Here is a 16942-nt window from a genome sequence, read left to right as displayed (position 1 = left end):
TCAAAGGGGGGAAGAATCAAGGATGTCAGAACCAAGTTGAGATCCCATTGAGGAGGAGGATCTCTGATGGGTGGTTTGAGGAGAAAAAACTCCCTTTAAAAAAGCCTTGCAGAGTTTGTGAGACATAATGGAGGACTCTGAAACTCCAACATGAAAGTTCGATATTGCTGCCAATTGAACTCTAATGGTAGATGGGGACGAACCTGAGTGGAAAAGTTCAGCTAAAAAGTCTAGAACTGTTTGAATAGAAGCAGTGAAAGGATCTATATTCTTTGACTGCGCCCAATAGGAAAAACGTTTCCACTTGCTAAGATAAATCTTCCGAGTGGAAGATTTATGAGAAGCTATCAAGATATCTCTAACTGAGTGAGATATCAAAGGAAGCCTGGCTAAAGTCGGAATTGGAGGAACCACGCTGTGAGGTTCAGAGAGGGAAGGGAGTGGTGCAACTGACCTGACTGATGGGGCAAGAGGTCTGGAACTGGGTCCAGATGCCAAGGTTGTTCCAACAGATAACGGTGGAGAAAAGGGAACCAAACCTGTCGAGGCCAGTAAGGGGCAATGAGGATCATGGAAGCTTCCTGAGCGATGGCTTGATGTATCAGCTGGGATATCAGTGGGAAGGGAGGAAAGGCATACAGAAGTCCCGGGGGCCAAACGTGTACTAGAGCGTCTCTGCTGGGGTGGCCTGGTTGGGGAAAGAGGGTGAAAAAATCGTCGCACTTGCTGTTTTGGGGAGTAGTGAAAAGGTCGCAGCAAGGCCTGCCCCACTTTCGAAAAACTTTCTCCAACACTGAATTGTTCAGAGACCACTCGTGAGGCATGAGAATAGCTCTGCTCAATTTGTCTGCAATCACATTGGACTTCCCGGGGATGTGCGTTGCTAACAGAAATCGCTGTGAAGAAATCGCCCATTGCCACAGTCTGAGTGCCTCTCGACATAGGGGGTAAGATCTGGTTCCGCCTTGTTTGTTGATGTACCACACTACAGACATGTTGTCTGTTTGAATTGCTATAGTTCCCTTGGGAAGAGAGTCTTGTAGGGCTTGCAACGCTAGAAGCACTGCTCTCATCTCTAGGACGTTTATGTGCAAGTGGCACTCGAACGGTTGCCACATGCCCTGGACTGTCCTGCCCTGGAAATGCCCCCCCCCACCCGATCAGGGAGGCGTCCGTTGTCACTGTAGCAACCGGAGGGGGAGGGACGGAAGGTCTCCCTAGGAGGAGCTGAGGAGATGTGATCCACCAATAGAGATGATTCTTGCACGACTGAGTTATCCGAATAGGATGGGACATTGGGAGACTTTGGTAAGACCATTGTGTGAAGAGCATCCATTGTAAAATTCTCATATGGAAGCGAGATAATGGTAGTAGAGGGATGGCCGCCGCCATAATCCCTAAGACTTTCAGGATCAGTCTGGCTTTGACTTTGTTGCTCTGCAAGACAAGAAAGACCGGTTTGTGTATGTCTGCTATCCTCTGCTCTGTGAGTCTGGCTGACATCTTGACTGTGTCTAGATTTGCGCCTATGAAGGTAATAACACGACAAGGCGACAAGACAGACTTTTCGTAGTTTATTGATATGCCTAGTGCCTGACATGTGTGAAAAGTGTAGTCTCTGGCGAGAAGTAAAAGATGCTTGGTGGGGGCTGTAAGGAGCCAGTCGTCTAAATAAGGAAACACCTGGAATCCTTGTCGTCTCAGGTGAGAGGCTACCACTGCCATGCATTTGGTAAACACTCGGGGGGCTGTAGTGAGACCAAAGGGCAGGGCTCTGAATTGAAAATGACTGGTTCCCAGCCTGAAGCGGAGAAATCTCCTGGAGCATCGACTCATCTTGATGTGATAGTACGCCATCCTGGAGATCTATCGAGCACATCCAGTTGTCCCGCCCCAAAAGGGGAAGAATGGACTGCAGCGTGACCATCCGGAACTTTGTTTTCTTGACAAACTTGTTCAAGTTGCTGAGATCCAAAATGGGTCTCCAGTCCCGTTTTCTTTGGAACCAAAAAGAATTTGGAGTAGATTCCGGATCCTACTTGGTCTGCTGGAACTGGTTGAATGGCTCTTTTTGCGAGCAGCTTTGAAATTTCTAATGCTGCTTGCTCCCTTTGACTGGGTGGAACGTCTGGAAGGGATTTTTTGGACTGCTTTGGAATGAAAAGGAAAGGGATTCTGTAGCCTTTGGAAATGATAGACTGTACCCACTTGTCTTGAGTTAGGGATAGCCAGGCTTTTGGGTACAGTGACAACCTTCCGGACTGCCCCCGAAGGTGGGCAGTCGGGCAACACCTCAGGGATGCTGAAAGGGCTTGTCGGAAAAGGATTCTCGACTGCCCTGATTCTGCGGGCCCCCTCTGCCCCTGGGACGGCGTCTACCATTGTTGTTCCCCCCTCTGCCTCTAGAAGGGAAACGACTCTGTGCGTCAGGCAAGTCTCCTTGAGATTGTTTGCGGAACCACATCTTTCCCCCCTTCTGACCTTTGGGGTAAGGTCTAGAAGGAGTAGAAAAACGGACTCCAACGGCAGAAAGAGTCTTGCCATCAGTCTCGCACCATGTCAAGGTTTCCTTCACTTGAGGACCAAAAAGGGATGATCCATCAAAGGGGGAATTAGTGAAGGACGCCTTAAAGGGGTCCGCAAAGTTACAAAGCCACATCCAGGCGTGCCTACGCAAGGCTACACCTGTACCTGCCGCTCTACTTGCTCCATCTGCTGCATATGAAAGGAGGCGCATAAAAGAGTTGGTTATAGAATTAAGGGTAGCCAGCTGAGAGTTCATCCTATCCTGAAAACCCGCATCTGTTGGGTCCTTCAACATTTCACTCGCTTCTTTGAGTAAATCCCTCTGAAGACGAGTAAAATGACACAGGTAATTCAGCGATCTCATAGTAAAGGTTGCTGACGAGAACATCCGCTTCCCGTACCTGTCCATCGACCTAGACTCCTTGTTAGGAGGATGAACAGGCACCGAAGGATCAGCTAACTCCTTCTTGGTAGCCGCAGCCACCACCATAGCATCAACAGAGACGCCTTTAGTCAGAAATTCTTTATCCTTGGGGGCCGTGATGAACTTTGATGGTCTCCTGGGGGTGGGTTCCACTGAGTCAGGAGCCGCCCAAGCCATCTTTGCCACCACTTGCATAAGGGGGTCAAAGGGAGGGGACACCCAGGAGGTGGAAGGGCGAGCCAAATGCCTCAAGATACACTGATTCATCCTCTGAAGGGTTGAGGGATGGCCAATTCCCCCTCTGTTTTAAGATTTCAAGGATGTCTACAAAGGAGACATCTTCAGAGGGGGAACGAGGGGAACCTTCAGAATCCTCTAAATCAGTGTCAGAGGTGACAGACTCAGGGGAGTCAATGTGCTTCCTCTTGCACTGCCTCTTCCTAGGGGGCTCTCTTACAGGGTCAGGAGAGGCCTCGGAAGAGGAGGAGATCCCCACAGGGGAAACTTGAGGAGCTGGCTCTCTAAGGTCGGGGATGAGAGAGTGAGTAGAAATCACCGGAGGCACCATAGGGGGAGGGGCAGAAAGAACAGACTGTGGAGTTGAACCTGGTTCCAACACGCTCCTCATGACCTCGAAGGCACCCCTGTCAGGCAGAGCCGGAGGTCTCCGTTCCGAAAAACTGGAAACCTCCCCCGGCACCGACAGTGATGGCTCCGAGGCCGATGTCGGAGCCGATGCCACTCGCCCCCACGTAGCTGACGAGGGAAGTCCGGCGCCGAGATTCTTCCAAGGAAGATATCGGAGCCGACGACGGAACCGAAGACAAAGGTATCAGTTCCGACGCTACCACAGTCTCGGGTCCGAGCCGCCCCGGCTCTGAACTCAAAAGAGTCAGAAGAGGAATTTGAGTGATAGGAGTAGGTCTCGACTGTTGAGTCAGACTTTGAAGCATCTGGGCTAATGCCTCAGACTTAAGAAGTCGACTCACTACTCTCTGAAGGTCATGGTCCGATAACCTGGAATCCCTAGAAGAGTGGGATCTATGGCTCCATTCAGACAGCAAGGGTGATGCTGGAGCCGAATAAACGGAGCCAATAGATGAAGATCGGGACCTTTTTCTAGATGTCGGTTCCGATAAACTAATCGGAGCCGACAGACTAATGTCTTCCTCGGCTCCGGCCGGAGCCGAGGACACCGTAGGGGCTTGTATTCGAGATTCATCGGCTCCGGCCGGAGCCGATGTTCGAATAGCTTTAGGGCCTCCAGAAGACGGCTCAGATGCTGGAGCCGAAGGTCTGGAAGACTTAGAGGGTTTCCCCGATGAATTAGACGAGGGACCCTCAGGCTTAAGTAAGCCCCATAAAATAAGTTTATTTTTTCGCTCCTGCAGGACTCTAGGGCTGAAGCCATGGCAAACAGCACATGAGTCCTGCAGGTGCAAAGGTCCCAGGCAGTATACACAAGAAGTGTGACCGTCTGTCAGAGACATCTTCTGACAGCACGAGTCACACTTCTTAAAGCCTGAGACCTTTGATTCCTTAAACATATCTAAGGGAAAAGTGTAATCACACAAGCACACACACACACACACCGATTACACTTAGGAGTAATTTAAAACTAATTTAAAATAAATTATAGTAACTAGAAATAAAGAAATCCCTACAAAACACAGTCCCTCACTAGGAAGGGAGGGACTGGGCCTAGGGCCCGAGGGAAAAAATCTAGAGATTTGTGGAAAAAAGGGGGTGGAAAGTTAACGGGAATGGGATAGACTATTTCCAAACTAACTATATATATAAAAAACTAACTTTAACAGGGGAAAAAGGGCTAAGAAACTAGTTCTTTACCAAAAACTAACCTGAGCCGGTAGGAACACACCTCGATCGCTGTAGCGGCAAACGAGATCTGAGGAGTTACCGCCTAGCATTGTGGAATATAGGGGAGCCTCGAGCCGGTGGAACTAGCTCTCGAGCTTTTAGAGTGGCCGAGTCGGAGCAACCCATCCAGCAAGAATGAAGGCGAGATTGACAACTTAACATTTATTGTTTCCAGGCTGTGGCAATGTTGCGTCCAAACACTTTTTAGACACCATTGAAGTTTCCTCATATGCACTCTTGCATATGGAATTAGTAGTATGCAGGATGCCATGAAGCCCAAAGCCTGTAGAATTTTTCTTGCAGATAACTGGGTCTTTGTTGCCAACATTTTGAAATAAGTAGTCAGTTATCTGTGTTTGTCTGGTGTGAGATAAGCCATCTGGGCAACTGTATTTAAGCCTGCACCCAGGAATATTATCTCTTGAGAGGGTGCAAGTTTTGATTTCTTTTCGTTTACTGTGTACCCTAGACCTGTTAGTAATCTTTTTACAAACGCCAGATGCTGTAGTAGGATGTCCTTGTTCTCTGCTTGAATAAGGCAGTCATCCAAGTAAGGCTATACTTGTATTCCTCTTTGTCTGCAAAATGCAATTACAGGTGCCAGGCATTTTGTGAAGACCCTGGGTGCAGTAGATAAGCCAAAGGGCAGTGCAGAGAATTGGTAGTGCATGGAGCCAGCTATAAATCTGAGGTATCTTCTGCATGATTGTCTGATTGGGACATGCAGGTATTCCTCGTTTAGGTCTAAAGTCACAAGCCAAGCTTTCTTGCCCAGCATGGGCAGAAGCTGCTGCAGAGTTAACATTTTGAATTTTGGAATATCCAGGTATGTGTTTAGGATAAACAGGTCCAGTTATTGGTCTCCAGGCTTTGTCCTTTCTGGGTACCAAGAATAGCCTTGAGTAAAATCCTTGTACCTGCTCTTGCTGTGGTACTTGCTGAATGGCTCCCATGTCCATGAGAGATAAAACTTGTTTTTGTGCCTCTGCCCATTGATTGCATGGCAGGTCTGGCATACCGTTTGGCCTTGGCAGGGTGTGAAAGTGGAACCTGTAGCCCTGAGATACGATATTTAAGACCCATTTGTCCTGGGTGATCATGTGCCAATTTTGTGAAAAAAGTGTTAGCTTTCCCCCCAAAGAAGCTGCCAGAAGATAAGTGCTTGGTGCTGGCAGGGGGGAAGTCATTGAGACTGTTTCCTGTATGGCTGTGATCTTTCCTCTCCACTTTTGGAGGTAGAAGCACCCCATTGTTTAGGCCTGTATGAGCCTTGGGGCTGTGATCTGCCTCTGGGGCATCTGTATCTGCCTCTTTGTGGCCTGTCTGAAACTGGAAACTTTTTTACTCATGGAGACATCTGTTTAAAGAGTTCGAGCTTTAGAACAACGTAATTGTTGGATTATCTTTCACAGACTTGTTTCTTGAGGTGTCTGCCTTTTAGTGTTTTTGAAACTGGAAAGGACCAATTCTTTATAGGCCAGTTCCTGCTAAATCTGGGAGGCTGTACCTGTAAGAAATCCTTCACTGTTTGCATAGAATTCGCTTTGTCCTCCATTTTCTTCAATACCTCTTCTGCTTTAACACCAAACAAGGTATCCTGTTGTAATGGAGCATCTAATAGTTTTGCTTTAACATGATCGGGCAGATTCTGATCTTTTAACCAAGCATGCCTCCTAAAGACAGAACCTGTAACTGCGGCCCTGCAGGAGGCCTCTAGAGAATCAAAACCACATTGCAAAATATGCTTTCCCACTTGTTCAGCTGCATGCAATAAATCCTGTATTTCTTTGTTTTCTGCACATTCTGAATTTGCCAACATTTTCTGTTTAAGCAGTGACATAAGATATTGCTGATATTTAAGCATATGAAACTGACAATTTAAAGCTCTTACAGCCAAGGTAGCAGAAGTGTAATTTTTTTCCCGCCATCTGTCCAGGGCCCTTGAATCCCTATCAGAGGGGATAGTGTTTTTTGCAGTGGAAGCCTTGACCCCCTTGGGACCCTGAGAAATAGTTTCTGGGTCAGCAGCAGGGTTTTTGTAAAGAAATTTATGTCAACCAGGAACCCTGTAGTATCTGTCTGGCTTAACAGGAGCTGGTGGTAGAGAGTCAGGAGACAGACCGGGCTCTGAAAATACATCTACAATGTCGAAAACAGGAGGAATAGCAAGGGGCCTGTGCTGAGGTAATAAAAGGAAGTCTCTGAACCTTTTCTTAGATTCTGAGTAATCTTGGCTCTCCCAGTGGAAATGCTCCTTCACAGTATGCAGGGTCTCCTCAAAAGAATAATCCTCAGGAGGAGAGACTGAAGGCATAGAGTCTTCAGCATCAGAATCCTCATAGGGAGGAAGGGAATATTCCTGTTCAAAAGAGGAATCAGAGGAAATGGAAACCTGATCTGAAGATTCATATTCTATCTCTTGCCTAGGTCTCTTATCAGGAGGGGGATGGGAACCCCTGATCTAAGTAATTAGGTCTTCAGCCATTTTAAGCATCTGTTTTTTAGGCATGGAGGCCTGTCCAGGAGAATGCTGTACTTGTTTCTTTGTCTTTAGAGCTGCTTTAGTCTTTGCCTTTGAAGCTGAAGTTGGTTTTACATATAACTGTGTAGGTCTGAAAACACCCTCAGAAGCCGATGCCTGCTCAGCGGCTCCAGACCCATCTGAGGGAATAGTTTCTGAGTGTCCAGTACCTTGAGTTTCCAGTGGCCTGGTCGGCTCCATGTGGGAGTCGGAAGTGGCCTGTGGCTCTGAGGTAGCTGGCGTCAGGGGCTGCGAAAGCACCTCACTGAGAACCGGCGACAGGCCTTGCCGAAGCCTCGTCGGTTTTGGACCTCGGATGCCTGTCCTTTTCTTTTTCTTTGCGCTTTTTATAAACTCCGGTAGTCGGCTTTTCTGACGGCATTATATAATTGAATCTTCTGCCAAAGTAATGAAATGCAAAATCGTACCGATGCTTAATAGTACGTTGGTTAAATCTAGCACAAAACCGACAACTAGCAATGTCGTGGTCAGGGCCTAGGCAAGGAATACAGTAAGAATGAAAATCCTTATGAGGTATTTGCTTCCCACAATAAATACAATTATTAACTTTTTCTGACATCGGTCTGGAGCAAGAAAAAAGTTTCCCCAATGGGATACTCAGATTTAATGAAGGCTTCGGATCTGAAATTCGAATTAGAAAATCTCAGGAGTCGGCCGACCAGCACTTGCAAACTTTTTGCTTCGGGCACCGCGCGGCAAGAAAGACTGAAGAAAATGGCGTTGGCTGCATCATTTATACCCCTGGCGCACTGACGTCAGGGAGGAGGCAACAGCAACCGACACCGGACCTAGACTTTGGAACTCGGGCCGACTGCAGGTAGCCTGCCAGCAGGATAACCCAACTGTAATGACTGCAACAGTGAAACACGATGAACATCTGGTTTGTAAGTGCACTGTCTGGATACCAAGAAAAAAATACAGAAAACCTGGAAAAAAATCAGCTACAAAAAGTGAGGAAAAACAACTTATTGGGTAATGTTCTGCAGTTCAGCAAAAAGCAATGTAACCTTCAGACATGACTTCCAATAACCTACAGGAAGATAAAACACAACTGCATATAGATCTGGTTAAAATAAACAAAACACTGATGGAGTATATCAACACAAACAACAAGAGGCTGGAAAAATTGGAAAAAGCTTTAAACAGATATTCAGATGAGATGATAATGCTGCAAAAATCAGAGGTCGAAATGAAAAAAAGGCTGGCTGAATATGAGACTGCTCGGGAAGCGATGTTTCAAAAATAACAGATTACAAGACACACGTATGGAAAACTTGAGATTCTCAGCTATACCAGAGAAGCTGGAAGGAACAGAATACATTAATTTTATGAAAGCACAAACAACCAACTGACCTGGTATTCCACTGCAGGAGTTGTTAGTTGAAAGGGCACATAGTGAGTATGCTCCAAACCTGGCTATAAGAAAGCAACCTAGACCTTTAATAGTAAAGATGTAATCTTACCAGCAGAAGGAGTTGATTCTGACAAAACTGTGGTAGAAGGACAAAGTACTGAAAGTGGCAGACAGCAGAGCATTTGTGGAGAATGATTACTCATTGTACACCAGACAGAAGAGGAGAAAATTTATTCCACTGCTCAGGGAATGATGAGATGCAGGTGTAAAATTCAAAACTACTGTATCCAGCTGTCTTCAAGTTATTCCTTCCTGGACGGACAAAATTTGTTGATGAAGTACATGCTAAGGAGGGGAATAAAACGTATAAAAAGTAAGCTGTGAACCAGAAGGAGATTCTGTTTCTTGTTCTTCTGATAAATGGAGAGAAGGAAGGGAGTCACGAGAGTTGACTAGAAGAACAGGGAGTACATTAGAAATGAAGCAGAGACAAGATTTCAGAGATGAACAGTAATAAAACCAGTACTTAATACGGGATTACAGTGCAATAATTATATATGTGAAATATGACAGAACAAGAAAATCTGGAAATATTGTACTTTTTCAGAATCTGCTAGACTTGTGGGGGACTCTACAGCATATGCCCTACTTCATGTCCTTAATGTCTGGAAAAGTGCTTTGGGGAGGGGAAGAGGTGGGAGAAAGTAACTGTAAGCAAATTTTTTTTTCATAAATAGTACTAGTTTTGTAGCATGTGGCTTTCTTTGCATGCTATAAGGTACAGTTTTTTCCAGTTATTTTCAAGTGTAACAGGGACTGTAAACAGGTGCTGCTGTTCTTTTTTTCTTTTCTTTCTCCCTTATTCTCTCTTTCACTGCAATATAATAAAGCCTGGTTGAAAAGCACAATAAAAGAAAGATTAATGTGCTTTTTCTCATTCTTGCATGGGGGAATGACTGGATTAAAGACCTTAGACTGATTCAGTAACAAGTTCTGAGAGAGAGCAAGTAAATGAAAAAGAACACTGAATATTAAGTGGCTTTTTTCTGACAAAAAATGTAAGCTCAGTAACAATTCTGCAGCTGGTCTTCATATTTCCATGGAAATACTCTGAGAAAGTGGCTGCCTGGTTCTCATACATTTCCATGGAGACAATCTGATAAATTGGCTACAGTCAAGTGGAGAGTGACTGGCTGGGGGGAAAAAAGAAGATAGAAACTGGCTAGGAGATTAATGTTCTCTAAAAGCATACAGGAGCTTTTCCCAGCTGGGAGAGCTATAAAAGTAACACAAAACCAATCAGCACTCAATAGAAGCACAAGCTGCACCATGGGTCTTAGCATGGATGACCTTTCTTTTAGGTTAACTCAAGTTTGTGAGTGTGGTTGTCAGTTTGGTACTTTTGTTCGTAGTAGGAGGCTAACAATATTTGAAGGTGTACATAGTTTTGTGTGTTAGTATTAAATTAACAGGTTTTAGGGGTATTGGGGGTGTGCTTGTTTTTTGTTTGAGGGCTTTCAATAAAACAAAAAGTATTATAAGATGTGATACAGGTTCAAATGTATATGGCAAGAAAATGGAAGTTATATACTCACCATAACGTTCCATCTGAGTAGTTCTACTTCATTTGTCTTCAACCTGTGGGACATCGGATCCAAGCCGGCAGTTTCACTAGCATCTGCTCCAAGCTCTTCCCCTTACCCATAATACACCTCCAATACCTTCCAACCCCCAGATCATGCTTGCTGACCTTCATCCTTTTAACCTGACCTGAAAAAACACTATGACCTACAATTGCAGCCAACAGGTTGTACATATAAGGTCGGGGGAAGGAGGGAGGGACGGCTGAAGACAAATGAAGTAGAACTACTCAGATGGAACATCATGGTGAGTACATAACTTCTTTATCTGAAGTAGTTTAATTCATTTGGTCTTTGACCTGTGGGACAGAGTCCCCAGCTACTAAACTCATGGGTGGCCCTCATGGAAGGATATTCCAGAGCACTGCGGAACCAAAGGATGCTCTCCTCCTACAAATCAAATCCAATTTGTAGTGAGGAATAAAAGTATGAGATTAGGACCAAGTAGATGCAGAGCAAATATCATCTAATGAGGCCACAGAAGTAGCCATGGACCTAGTGAAATGAGCTTTCACCTGACCTGGAGGAGTCATGCCTTTGTCCTTATAGACCTTAGGGATGCATAAAGAAATCCACCTAGCAATAGTGACCTTGAAAGATAGGTTTACCCAAAAAGGGTTTATAAAAGGACACAGACAGCTGATCGGATTTATGGAAATTTTTGGTCCTGTGTAAATAAAAACGTAATGGTCCATGAACATCCAACAAGTGGAGTTTATATTTCATTTTGTTAGCAAAGTTAGGAAAGAAGACAGATAAATTAATGATTTGATTTATATTAACTGGTAATGCCACCTTTGGAAGAAAGGATGGGTTTGATCCGAAGGGAAATCCTACCTTTGTGGAAAATCATATAAGGAACTCTGACGGACAAGGCTTGCAGTTCTGAAACCCTGAACATCCAACAAGTGGAGTTTATATTTCATTTTGTTAGCAAAGTTAGGAAAGAAGACAGATAAATTAATGATTTGATTTATATTAACTGGTAATGCCACCTTTGGAAGAAAGGATGGGTTTGGTCCGAAGGGAAATCCTACCTTTGTGGAAAATCATATAAGGAACTTTGACGGACAAGGCTTGCAGTTCTGAAACCCTTTTAGCAGAGGTGACAGCCAGCAGAAATGCTGTTTTCCAAGATAAGAATTATAGATCTGTGGTTGCAGAGGGGTTCAAAGAGCAAAGCGACCAGAGTTTGAAGAACCATAGTAAGGTCCCTTGGGGGAACAGGATCCTTGACAGGGGTGCGTAACACAAAAACTAGCTCCCTGTTGAAAAATATTGGCTAGGAAATCAAGAATGGCAGAGACAGGAGCCATGAAGGGGTCTAAACTCTTCTGAGGCGGCCAAAAAGAAAAACATTTCCATTTGCTCTGATAAACCTTCGTGGTTGAAGACTTATGACCAGCCACCAGAATAGACCTAACTGAAGAGGATAATCCAGGAGTCCTAGCGATCATGGGAACTGCAGCAGCCAAGCTGTGAGCTTCAAACTGTCCAGGTTCAGATGAGGAACCCCCGATGGGTGCGAAATCAGATCCTGAATGGGAGCCAAGATTCAGGGTGGAGAAGGTGAGACCAAAGGAAGGGCAACCATACCTGGCGAGGCCAAAACGGGGCAATGAGGATCACTTTGCTCCCCAGTCGAGATTGCTGTAGAAACCTCTGAATAAGAGTTACTGGAGGGTATGCATACAGATGACCGGGAGGCCAAGCATGGACTACAGCATCTCGGGGGGACTCCTCCGGCAGGGGGTTCAGAGCGAAAAACTCGCTGCACTTCACGTTGGAAGGAGATGTGAAGAGATCACAGCACGGCTGACCCCAAACCAGGAAGATCTGCTCCGCTACTGAAAGATTCAGAGACCACTCGTAAGACATCAGAATAGTCCGACTTAACCTGTCCGCTAGAATGGTAGACCGTCCCGGAATGTGCATTGCTATGAGAAAACGACCGGTGGAGATCGCCCATTCCCACACTCCCATGACCTCACAACAAAGGGGGTAAGATCTGGTCCCTCCCTGTTTGTTGATATAGGCATGAAGGGCCTGCAATGCTAAAAGGACCGCTCTCATCTCTAGAACGTTTATGTGCAATCTGGTCTCTCTACAGGGGACCACAGGCCTTGGACTGTCTTGCCAGAACAATGCCCCCCCCACCAGAGTTGGGATGCGTCCGTGGTCACTGTGGTTTGGACAGGGGCTGGGACAAAGGGCTGTCCCTCCAAGATCTCCGGAGAACACATCCACCACAGAAGGGACGACCTACAGACCCGACTGAGTTGTATTGGATATAACACTGGAAGTCCCAACAGAGACCATTGTACAGCTAGTGTCCACTGTAGAATTCTCATATGTCACCGGGTGCATGGAAGAAGCGTTATGGTCGCCGCCATTGAACCCAAGGCCCTCAATACTGATTCAGCCGATGGAAAATAAGAATGGTAGATCAGAGAGACATGCATCCTCAGGTTTTGTACTCTCTACAAGGTCAGAAAGATTTTGCACTGTAATGTGTCTATTCTTGCCCCAATGTAGTTCATCACCTGGACAGGATTTAGAAGTGATTTGGATGTGTTGATTGTGATCCCCAAATGCAGGGTAAGCTTTAAGAAATAATCCTTGGTTTGAGAAAGTAGACGCCTGGAGGGAGCAGTGAGGAGCCAATCAGCCAGGTATGGATAGACCTGAATCCCCTGAAGCCTCAGCTGAGCTGCTACTACTGCCATCAAATTGGTGAACACCCTGGGGGCTGTGGTGAGACCAAAGGGTAGGGGTCGAAATTGGTAATGATTGACTCCTAGCCGGAAGTGCAGGAACCTCCTGGAGTTTCTGTGCATCTTTATGTGATAGTAAGCATCCTGGAGGTCTAACGTGCACATCAGTCACTCTCTTGCAGGTATGGCATGATGGACTGTAGTGTGACCATCTGGAATTTTTCTTTGGCAACCGACAGGTTCAGGGTAGATAGGTCCAGAACGGGCCTCAAGTCCCCAGTTTTCTTTGACACAAAAAAGAACCTGGAGTAGAAGCCCGATCCGGACTGATCTGGGGGGACGGTTTTGATGGCTCATTTTCCTAACAGCTTGGAAATTTTCCATGTTGCTGCCTCCCTTTGCGTGGGTGGTACGACCGGGAGGTGTTTGGGAGGAACCACAAAGGGGATAGAGTATCCACTGATATGATCTGAAGCCCCCAGGAGTCTGATGCTACGGACTCCCATGCCACCAGGTGCAAGGACAATCATCCCCTGACTGATTCCAGAGTACAGCAGTCAAGCAACCCCTCAGGGTTGTTGTCCCGGCCTGTCGAAGAAAGGTTCTCGAGACCCAAAATTCCTAGGACCCCCCCCCTCTGCCTCTGGGCCGGTGTCCATTCTGTCCCCCTCTGCCTCAGAGGGAAGAAGAACCCTGAGTGTTCTGGGAATACTGCGACTTCCAGAACCACATCTTCTTTTGCCCTCTCTGATTCTGGGAAAAGGATCTTTGAGAGTTCGAGAAGGGGATTCCGATGGCAGACAGTGTCTTCCTGTCCTTCTCACTTTGGACTAAAGTCTCTTTGACGGTCTTACTAAAGAGGGTATTGCCGTCATACGGGGCATTGGCAAAGGACGCCTTGAAAGGTTCCGAAAACTGACATATTCTGAGCCAGGTGTTGCACCTCATGGACAAGCCAGACCCAGCCGGCCTAGCTGCTCCTTCAGTAGCATGTGAAGGAGTCGCATGGATGTGTTGGAGACTGCTTTCAAAGTGGCCATCCTCGAGAAGAAAGAGTCCCTGTCTTCCTTTGCCATGGACTTAGGGGGGAGACTCTGCCAGCTCCTTGACCAGGTTGCGCTGGAGTCTCGTGACGTGGGCCAAGTAGTTCAGTGCCCTAATAGAAAAGGTTGCTGATGCGTAAACCCACTTCCCTAAGCAGCCCATCATCTGCGACTCTCAGTCAGGAGGATGAACAGAGGAACTCTCCTGGGCTAGTTCCTTCTTTGTGGCTGCTGCTACCACCATAGCGTCTATGAGGGAGCCCTTGTTCCACGCTGGCCTATCTGAAGGTGGACTCAAGATCTTTTCAGGCCTTTTATGGATTGGTTCCACGGTGTCCGGTTTCATCCAGGCCATGAGGTGACCATGTCCACCCCATCTGTGGGAGGGGACACCCAGGAAGTAGATGGGCCCATGCCAAAAGCCTCCAGGAACACAGACTCATCAGAAGAAGGTTTGGGGGTGGACCAACCTCCCCACTGGTGTAGGATTTGCAAGATGTCTCCAAAGGAGACATCCTCGGGAGGTGACCTGGGGGAACCTTCCCTATCATCCAAATCCATATCCTCGGTGAGGGACTTAGGGGAGTCCAAGTGCCTCCTCTTACATGTATGCTTATGAGGCACATCTCAGATGGGGCTCTTCAGGGGAAACTCGCAAACCACTTATTCCTCAGGGGAAACTGTCTGGTGATCCTCGAGCACAGGCTGTCCCTCTAGTAAAATTATGGGATTCATAGTAAGAACTGATGAGGTCGGGGCAGAGTCTGAGGGGACAGTCAAGGGTCTCAATCCAGCAGAGAGAACCCTTTCTACCATGTCGAACACTGAGGGAGAATGAACCTCCTGGGGAACCAATAAGGAAGCCTGTCTCCCTGGACCTGACGTAAGAATCAGAGCCGGGCCCGAAGTGGACGGAGCTCAGAGGGAGGTCACTTGGCCTGAAAGCTGGAGCTGATGAAAAAAGATCCAACACCCAGGCTCCAGCTCTGACAGCGGCTTGGATCCGAGCTGGTCAGATCCGATATGCTCCAGCAGCTGTCGGCGTCGAGGAAGCAGGTACCATTGGCGCTGACCCCCTAAGGCCATCCTCGGATCAGAGTACTCCAAACCCGGTGGATGGATCAAAGACTGAGAAATTGGTGTAAAAAAGGGAAGCGAGCTCCCCCCCCGCCTGAAGGAGAGGGGACTGGCAAGACCCCCATCTCCATCAGAGTACAAATGAACCTCATAATTTTATCCATGTCAACTTCCGATAAAGACTGCATGGACCTTGACGAGGCCAGGGACTCCGACCTTCCGGGTTGAGGAACCGAAGCCTTAGATGGAGAGCGTGTCTCCTCTGGCTCTGGGGAAATATCAGAGATTGGAGCAGAGGGGAGTCACGGATCCTATGCTGACTTTTGGCAGGAGAAGGGAGGTCCAGGGACCTCTTACATTTTTCAGGTCTGGATTTTGGCTCTCTCTCCTTCTCTCTGCCCCTTTTCCGCTCCACTTCTGCAGGCTTTGAAAGGGGAGGTTGAGTCCCAGCCTGGCAGGGAGGAGAAGCAAGGGCAAGAGAGGAAGGAGAGGTGACCACAGCAGTCGCTGTGACCGAAGCAGAGGATGAGGCAACTGCCTCAGAAGTGGGAGGAAGGCCTTTCAAGGCCAACTTAGCCTTCTTGTCCTTGATTGCGTGTGAGTTAAAACCTGCGCATATAGAGCAGTCAGTACTTAGATGGGCAACGCCCAAGCACATTACACAAAGAGTGTGGCCAACTGCTGGAGACAATTTATGGCCACACTCAGTGCACCCTTTAAACACAGGCTTATCAGCCATGCTTCCATCAGCCACTCAGACAAGAGAAGGGAAAACAAGGGGAGAAAAAAATTACTGTTTTTTCCTCTTAAACCACTCACCACACTCAAGCACACAGAACACACTGAGGGGGGAGAGAGGAAGCAAGTACACTAACAAACTATGCTAAATGACAAGTTAAATTTCGCTAAGCACCAGCGAGGGGAGGAGAAGAGGGAACCTATACTAGCACACTATACTAATATTTAGAAAGAAAAAGCTTCTAAAAAGCTTACAAAAACCCACTTACTACTCAGAGCTCAGAAGATCACAATGCTTCAGCAAGCCGCGACAAACGAGATCTGGGGTTTGGAAGGTAGTGGAGGTGTATTATGGATAAGGGGAGATTGCTTGGAGCTCAGAGCAGATGCTAGTGAAACTGCTGGCTTCGATCCGATACTGATCCAGTATCCCACAGGTTAAAGACCAAATGAAGTAAACTACTTCAGATCAACTGTATAAAAGTTCAACCTGTCAAACAGTGTATGCATGTAACACAAAAGCTGGAACTAGGCATTTAACAAAAAGTGTTATACATAAAAGGTGGGAATAACTTTTTAATGCAAAGATGCTTTCTTTAATGTCTTTAAACATAAATGGCCTCACAGATAAATACAAACAAGAAAGAGTAGTGAACTGTATTAAAATATGTAGAGTGCAAATAGTTATGTTAGAGGAGACGCACTTAGAAATACCTGAACATGTTAAGTTGATAAAGAAAGGTTTCCTGGATGGCTATTCAGCAGGATACCTGGGACAAAGGAAAAACAGGAGTGCTTATATTAACTGCAACAGAAGCTCCAATGGTGATAGAAGAAGATAAAAAAAGATAATTGCAGATTTGCAGTGCTAAGGGGCTACTGGCAAGGGAGGAGGATTATACAGGCAAGTTTTATATTCCACCTAAAACTGCTATAATGCTTACGAAAATTCTGAGAGAAATAATCAATTTTCAGCAAAGAAAAAGAAGTTATGTCTTACCATAAA

General features: G+C 46.5%; 1 protein-coding gene across 5 annotated transcripts in view; it reads right to left on the bottom strand.

The window, feature by feature from the left end:
- The window catches only part of ZNF280D (zinc finger protein 280D), a 3097091-nt gene that overhangs the window by 635889 nt on the left and 2444260 nt on the right, over positions 1-16942 (bottom strand). The window lies entirely within an intron of this gene.

Source organism: Protopterus annectens, chromosome 7.part1 (assembly GCF_019279795.1).
Source record: "Protopterus annectens isolate FY-2018-M chromosome 7.part1, PAN1.0, whole genome shotgun sequence".
In the NCBI taxonomy this organism is placed as follows: Eukaryota; Metazoa; Chordata; order Ceratodontiformes; family Protopteridae; genus Protopterus; species Protopterus annectens.
The sequence above is the reverse complement of the archived record's forward strand: the minus strand, read 5'-3'. Positions and strand labels throughout refer to the sequence as shown.